The sequence below is a fragment of the Nomascus leucogenys genome, chromosome 3 (genome assembly GCF_006542625.1).
Source record: "Nomascus leucogenys isolate Asia chromosome 3, Asia_NLE_v1, whole genome shotgun sequence".
NCBI lineage: Eukaryota > Metazoa > Chordata > Mammalia > Primates > Hylobatidae > Nomascus > Nomascus leucogenys.
The window spans coordinates 6,347,629-6,355,360 of NC_044383.1; the positions used below are offsets into that span (position 1 = coordinate 6,347,629).

Below are 7,732 nucleotides of genomic sequence, written 5' to 3' on the forward strand. Positions count from 1 at the left end.
ACTTTCTGGTTAATGTTCATCTTTCTGGCCTTGAATTCAAACCGTACCTATGCTTAGAATGAATTGATAGACCTTTCCTTTTATTCTGCTAGGGCTAAAGGTTTATGACATTGATAATGTATAATAACATATGCCAGTCCAAAATATCTATTCTAAATAAGAATAGAATCGTATTAGGAAGAGAAGAGGCCACAGGCCTCTTAGGAATCATATTAGGAAGAGAAAGGAAATTTCATGTGACATTTGGAAAAGTAAATGCTGACTTGCTTATAATAAATAATTGAAATAATATTGGTATTCAGGACTGTACAAGGCTTTACATCACAGACAGTGTGTTTTCCATTCTGCACCTGGAACTCCAAGAAGCAGTGGGCATCGTGAGACCAGTCCTGACTGTATATGATTAGGAGACAGATGCCCTTCCCCACGGGCTGCCCTATGTGTCCAGTGGGGCTGCAGAAAGAATGATACTAACTTCACGGCCAATACTTTATTGCGTTGATAAGACCATGTTGCACTTCATCTTTTGAAGTTTAAACTGTGCAGCAGCATCTTTAAAAACAAATGACCTAAAGGTGGGGCTTTAGTTCTTGAGCTCCCCAGTGCAGAAGCCTCCTACAGGCCGGCATGTGCTCAGCTGATACAAAGCAGCCTGTTCTACTCTGGGTCCGGGGGTTATCGGACTTCGCCTGGATTGCCGAGACCTCTCTTGCCCATTGCCCCTTGAAAGTGTCTGTGTTCCTGCCAGCCTGTGTACTGGAGGTGACATCGGAGGCAGCGCCCTGTTGCCTCATGTGATGTGCACCCTTCACTCTGCGAGCCCTGAGCCCTGGGTTTAGTAAGCGAGAAGCCAGCCTGAAATAAGCCAAGTAATGTATTTTCAGGACAGAAAACCACCTGGGCACAAAGTTTCCTTAAGAGGATTGCTGTGGCTGAGTTAGACAGTTTGCTGACTGCAAAGAATGGGGAGGAAACACCTCCTGCCTTAAGGTGGAGGCTGAGGCAAAAGGCCCAGCTCCAGCAGTGGAGAGGCTGGGGCAGGTCCTGCCCTTGGCTCTGGCTGCTCCAGCTTGGTGCAGGAGGCCCGTCTACAACTTGATGCTCTTAAGCAAAAAGAATTGCCAGCCAAATGTACAAAAATCTTAACAGTAGATTCATAGGTAATCTAACACCATATAATATTTCCAAAAAGCCTTGTTCAATCTTGGGTTTACATCTCCATTTTCATCCCATTTCCATCAGTACAGATCCAAAAGCAACACTCGTCGGGGGTGGGGTGGGGGAGATCAGTGATTTACTGATCGGTAGTCCACATTCCTGCAAAAAAAATTAAAAGGTCAAACAGGCCTGGCATGGTGGCTCACGCCTGTGATCCCAGCACTTTGGGAGGCTGAGGTGGGTGGATCACGAGGTCAGGAGATCGAGACCATCCTGGCTAACACGATGAAACCCCGTCTCTACTAAAAAATACCAAAAAAAAAAAAAAAAAAAGAAAGAAATTAGCCAGGCGTGGTGGCGGGCGCCTGTAGTCCCAGCTACTTGGGAGGCTAAGGCAGGAGAATGGCAGGAACCCGGGAGGCGGAGCTTGCAGTGAGCCGAGATGGCACGACTGCACTCCACCCTGGGCAACAGAGTGAGAATCTGTCTCAAAAAAAAAAAAAAGGTCAAATAGTAACCCAGTCACTGACGGTATAGTTGGTAGTGAATTACACCAGACAGCAAAAGAGAAAGATGCCAACATCACCAGTTGGGAAATAAAGTTCACCTAATGGTGTAAAATGAAATATGTACACTAATGTGCATACTCACAGGGGTGTGTGCCCAAAGAAGAACCTGAGAGGGCTGAACACCCACAAACACAAGAAAGGAAAACCGTACGATATATGGGGGCCCCTTCTTACGCTCCTCTGAGAACAAGTATGGAAGATTGCTTTAAATAAGATCCTCAGGGTTCTCTGAGATGCCATCCATCTAGCAGTGTGGTTCTCAATTTACTAAGACATGTCTGGGTAGGAATCTGGCACTGAGGGCTGGGGCAAGGGCTGTATGTCTCTGTGCCTTCTTTCTTCACCTGTAAGTTGAGATCCCTGTCTGTCCTGCAGACAGGGGATGGAATGACATGGGGTGACCTTCCAATGTGTTCAGCCTAGTGGCAGGTGTGTCTGAATGGGTAGATGTCCGCTAGTGGCATGAGTGTTGATCTTGCTGGCCAGCAATGCCGGAGCAGGGGTCTGGGGAGGACTTAGTGGTCTTGTGGGCGTCCAATGTGATGAATGCATCCCCTACATGCCCGGCACACAGGCTGCCACACAAGACTGTCCCGGAAACTCTGGAGCTGCTCTGTCCAATACAGTGACCACTCGCTGCATGTGGCTATTGAAATTCAAACTCAATGACAATTGAAAATTCACAGTCACAGCAGTCACACTTCAAATGCTCAACAGCCACATACATAAGACAGTGCAGCTACAGAACATTTCCATCATCACGAAATGTCCTTCACTCCAGTATCCCAGAACATGGCACAGTGCCTGGTTCTTAAGCATCTCAGGACTTGGGCACCTTAAATCAAGACAAAGGACGGTTTTACTTTAAAATCAATCCTAGTTCAGTTGCTGCCAGCACAAGCTCACGGTGGAAGGTAGAAAGGCAGGTCTCTGTTGTGTTCCTGGGAACATTCACTTCCTCCTCTCTCTCAGAGCCCTCTGGACTCAGATAACAAAGAATCAAGTGGTTCCAAAATTCAAGGCCACCTTACGGGGCCCCCTCTTGCCCAATGCCCCAAGGTCGTTAATTTGGCTGAAATTCAAATTTCCCACCCGTCTTCTCCATGTCAGAACATAGGAGAGGACTGCAGCCTCAGAGACGGGCAGATAAGATGCAAGCTCATTTTCCATCCCTTCCCAGACCCTGGGTACAGCACAGAGTCCCAGGAGTGACAGCTGTGAGCAGTGGCAGCCAGCACTGGGCTGGGACATCTGGAACAACAGGCTCTGGAGGGAAGGGAAGTAGCATCTGCTGATTTCCATGGTGTAAATACTGCTACCGTGGCCAATTTCAATCTCATGAAATCCTAAAAATGTAACACTCTGCTCCACTGAGCACCCAACCAATCCCTTGAAGGGCAAATTCTAGGACTTTAGAATGAGGAATTCACAGGGCGTACTTTATGTACCAGATCTGAACTGGGAAGTAGGTATTTTAGTTGCATCTCACGGTTTAAAAAAACAAAACCAAACCAAAAAGAAAACAGGAAAATGCACTCTGCTTTGTGTACACTGATACATAGTTATTATATGATAGGACAATGAACTGAATGACCAAGTTAAAATATCAATGGAGGCCAGGCATAGTGGCTCATGCCTGTAATCCCCGCACTTTGGGAGGCCAAGGCGAGTGGATCACTTGAGGTCAGGAGTTTGAGACCAGCCTGGCCAACATGGTGAAACCCCGTCTCTACTAAAAAATACAAACATTAGTCGGGTGTGGTGGCGGGCACCTATAATCCCAGCTACTCCAGAGGCTGAGGCAGGAGAACTGCTTGAACCCAGGAGGTGGAGGTTGCAGTGGGCCAAGATCACGCCACTGCACTCCAGCCTGGGCAACAGAGTGAGACTCCATCTCAAAAAAATAAAAATAAAAACCAATGGAACTTTTCTTGGAAAATAAAGCCTATAAATCAGGAGCTGGAGAACACTCCTGAAGCTGGGGAAAGTCAGTTCCTCTCCCCACCTGCCACCCCAATAAAGCATACAGGGGCTTCCAATGGAATTTCAACTGCATTCAGAAGAGTCCTAGTGAGGGCAGGCACCTCGGAGCCCATGACTTTGAATGCAAGTGACAAATCTTGCCCCCACATTTTCACACTGTACTTCAGGTTTGACTTGGCCCAAAGGGGCCATGGGCCTGCTCCTTGGGAAGCCAGTACTCTTTGAATCCCGCTGATGGCCCTGGGCAATGTATGTTTCTTAGAACATGTTTATTGTAAAATCTCTTTAACAGGATTTCTCTTCACTATTGAGTTTGTCAGGCAAGTGCTTCCCTGTAGTTCTTAACCTGTGCAGGAATTTCTGTGTCACTGGCTACAACCGCTTTCAGTAGCTTCCAAATTATTTTTCATAAGAGACTCTCCTTCATTATTTTCATTTGCTTATGTAGATTTCCAAACAGCTTAGGCAGAGAATGTTTATGGCTGAGACAGGTTAACCTCTGTGAGCTTCAGTTTTGTCTGAAATCAACTAGGGGTGGTAGACACTGAAATACGGTATCTACAAAGCTCCCACCTATAACCAGCACACAGTTGGTGCTGAATAAAGGACATATCCTGTTACGAGCATTTCAGTGGGATGAATTCTGCAAGTAGGTTAGATGTGCAAAAAGTATGCAAAATCATGCCTTTTAGTCCCTTGTAAAACACTGGGGCAATTCACTAAAATCACTCTGCTTTATGCAGTGCGGGCTTGCATGAATGCCAAGAATTATCCTGCTTATTTCAGAGCTCTCAGTATTATGCTTGTGTCTTCCGGAGAAGTTCAGGGTCACACAGGCTACCTAAATAAGTCACTAATGGGAGTCATTGAAGGCTAAGAACAAGGCAAATGGGACAGTGGATTTAAAAAACCCAATCGATTATTAGAACAGTGCTAATTCCCTGTAGCAGCTATGGGATTCCTGGGCAGGAGATCCTCAGACCAATGGGGTGTAGGTCTTGGTGGCTCATTGGGTAAACTCACCAGCAACTACAGTGTGACAACCCCAACAGCGCTCTTTGCCTCTTAGATTTCCTACCCCAAACATTTAGTGTCTTGAAGTGTCCATTGGCTGGAGACAGCCTAATGGTACTCTGCTATTTGGAGAAGACCAGAAATGATCGTGAGAAGCTTTACTTGAGGATATCAAGCACATGATCAGGATCTGTCACCACCCAGAGTGAAACAGATTGTTCTAAGGGCCAGGCCTCCCTCAGCATTTGATGGGTGTTACCTGCAAGCTTGGGGTAGGGGGAGAGAGCAAAAGGACCCAGGCCCTTTAACATGACCAGCAGGTAGTGATGACACCCTGAGGCTTCGGGCTTTGTGACTTTACCAATTCAGAGCAAAGGCAAGAGTATGATTAAAAAAAGAAAATCCTAAGTAACACACCAACCCAAAGAGTCTAGTACCTTGCAGGAAGGGTGGCAAACCCAGTCATTTACCACCTGCCATTGGGGGGGCAGTTCCCATCATGGGGGCAGTTCATCACTCCCACCACGGGGGCAGTTCCCTGTCAGCAGGGGTCCTGTTCATCCTCATTGAGAAAGGGTGGTTTCCTGCTGGTGTGAGGCCAGCTCTCCCGAGTCTCGGGCACACAGTGGTAAGAAAAGAAGCTAAAGGAACCCCCTGAGTTCAGGGGCTCTGTAAGGGTGCCGTTCACAGTGGTGTTGAAGACAAGGGAGAGAGGAAGAAAGATCTGAGGGATGGAATGAGTTAATACAGACAAAGTGTGGTATCCTGTATCAAGGTTTGCTCAACTTTACCAACAAAAATGAATAGCCAACAAGTAATGAAAGGTCATGTGCACATACACATACTTAAGAGGTAAGGACTTAGTTTCATGGACAACTGTGTTTCTTGCAGGGTCTCAGGGTCAGCTCCTACATGGCAGAGGTCAGCAAACTTTTCTGCAAAGGGCCAAATAGTAAATACATATTGGGAGCCAGTCTATGTCACAATGATTCAACTCTGCCATTGTATCCTGAAAGCACCCACAGACAATCTGTACGAATGGGCATACTTGTGTTCTAATAAAACTTTATTTACAAAAACAGGTGGTAGCCAGATTTGGGCCACAGGCCATAGTTTATGGACTCCTATTATATGGTTTGTAAATACAGTGACCACATTCATACAGCTAAAAATGTTCAGGCCAGAATATGGGTGCAGGCAGTCCAAGGTGTGTGACTGCCAAGCACACATGCCTATCATTCATTCACACATTTAGAAGGTTTCTGCCAAACATTACTGAAGTGATGGACACTGTGCCAGGCAATGAGGGGATGTGAGAGTCAAAGGAATTCGGGCCCAGCCTTTGAGGGGTTCACAGTTCATCAGCATTCAGGCTGCTCAAATATACGCTTAATTGTTCATCAGCCCATACAACCTGGGGTCCTGCTTTGGAACTTTGTGTGTGTATGATACACATATACCTAATATGTATGTATAATGTATATGACAGCATCTCTTGGAAACATGAAAAAGGTCTCATTCTCCCGGCAGCAGGAATAAAAAGCCATCACAGAACATGTTTGTGTGATGTGACTTGCGGTAACCTAGATATTGACGCTAGATGGGTAGAAATGATATACTTGCTGTATCTTATGTCCTCATATTGACAAATCACTCAGAATCAGGCATTCTTCAGAGAGACCTGTCAGGGGATAAGAAATCTCTGAATTTGCTCTAATTACCAATGCCCAAATAGAATAAATACTGCATCACAATTACAGAGGAAGCATAAGGGGACTATTTAAGTTACAGAGCAAAAGAACCCACATGGAAAATTACGCACCGCTGCAGCAGCTGTGTGTAAACGCTGAGGAATCACGAAGGTGTGGGCTTAGAGTCTGATTTCCTAGCTTCCCAGGTTCCCCCCTCCAAGAGCCAAGGGGAAAGCTGGGCACAGTGAGGCGATCCCATCCCAATTTGGCTGTGCACTCTCTAGCAGGATGATTAGGTTGTTCTTGCCAAAACCTACCCACTTAATAGAGATCAAAGTCTTCCACCTGGTTAGCTGGGAATGGCCCAATTTTGAGGAGAGGAGGTGGGTGACATTAGACGGTCTCTCAACAGCCTCTGCAGTCCTGAAAACGATCTTGTGGCTCTTCTCTGGAATACTGAGTGCCATGTTCCCTGGCTCTGGCCAGATGCATCACAGAAAAGCAGGGCATTGTGAGCAGCAGAGAGAAAGCAGCGCTGAGCCGAGATCAGAAGCAAAAAGGTTGTTGCTGCCAAATGCTCTCCTGTGCCTTAGCACTCCCTATTTGAATGGCATGGAAATGTCAGCACTTCATTTTCTAATATTCTTGATAAATCAGTTTCGATGTCTCTCTCCACATTTATCATAACCCATAACTAAAATTTTAAATCATATTAGCCAGCTGGCTGAGGTCAGCCTCCCATGCACTTAGTTCTTCCATTTTTCCAGAGTGAGATTCAGGAGAGGGGTAGGGTGGGGTGACCAGGCTCTCCACTCTGCAGGTCCTGAGATGCTGACCTTCCCTCTCCTGACCTGCGTACACAGGCTTATTAACCCCTCTGGACCTCAGCTTTTCTCTGTAACAGACAGCTGAGAATACCTGCCTCCTGGGCTTCTCTTGGAGGTGAAATGAATTATGGACAAAGAGGATCTCAGTCCCCAGACTATGTTTGCACTCAGTAAGTTACTCCCTTCAAGGTTACTTTGCTACTGGGAAGCAACCTTCCAAGTGCTAAGATACAGGCAGGTGAAGCCAGGGGAGGAGCTTGAACACAGGAAGAGATTTTCTTGCTTTATTTTACAGGGTGGTGTATTTTGGGGATGGGGGTGGTGGTGAGGATCGCTAAATGGAGACATCAAGCTTTGTCTTGGTGGTTTCCAGAGAAAAGGACAGGACCAGTTCATTTGGTGTCACAGGCAGGGGAGCTGATGTAGAGTCAGGAGACCTGGATTTTGTTCTAGTTCATCCTGGCCTAGCCTCTGAGCTATATTTTTTGAT

General features: G+C 46.4%; 2 protein-coding genes across 4 annotated transcripts in view; one reads left to right on the forward strand and one right to left on the reverse strand.

Moving 5' to 3' along the window:
* Positions 1 to 7,732, reverse strand: part of DOCK1 (dedicator of cytokinesis 1) — a 544,856-nt gene that overhangs the window by 272,911 nt on the left and 264,213 nt on the right. The gene's annotated exons all lie outside the window — the stretch shown is intronic.
* INSYN2A (inhibitory synaptic factor 2A) overlaps positions 1 to 7,732 on the forward strand; it is a 61,290-nt gene that overhangs the window by 21,446 nt on the left and 32,112 nt on the right. The window lies entirely within an intron of this gene.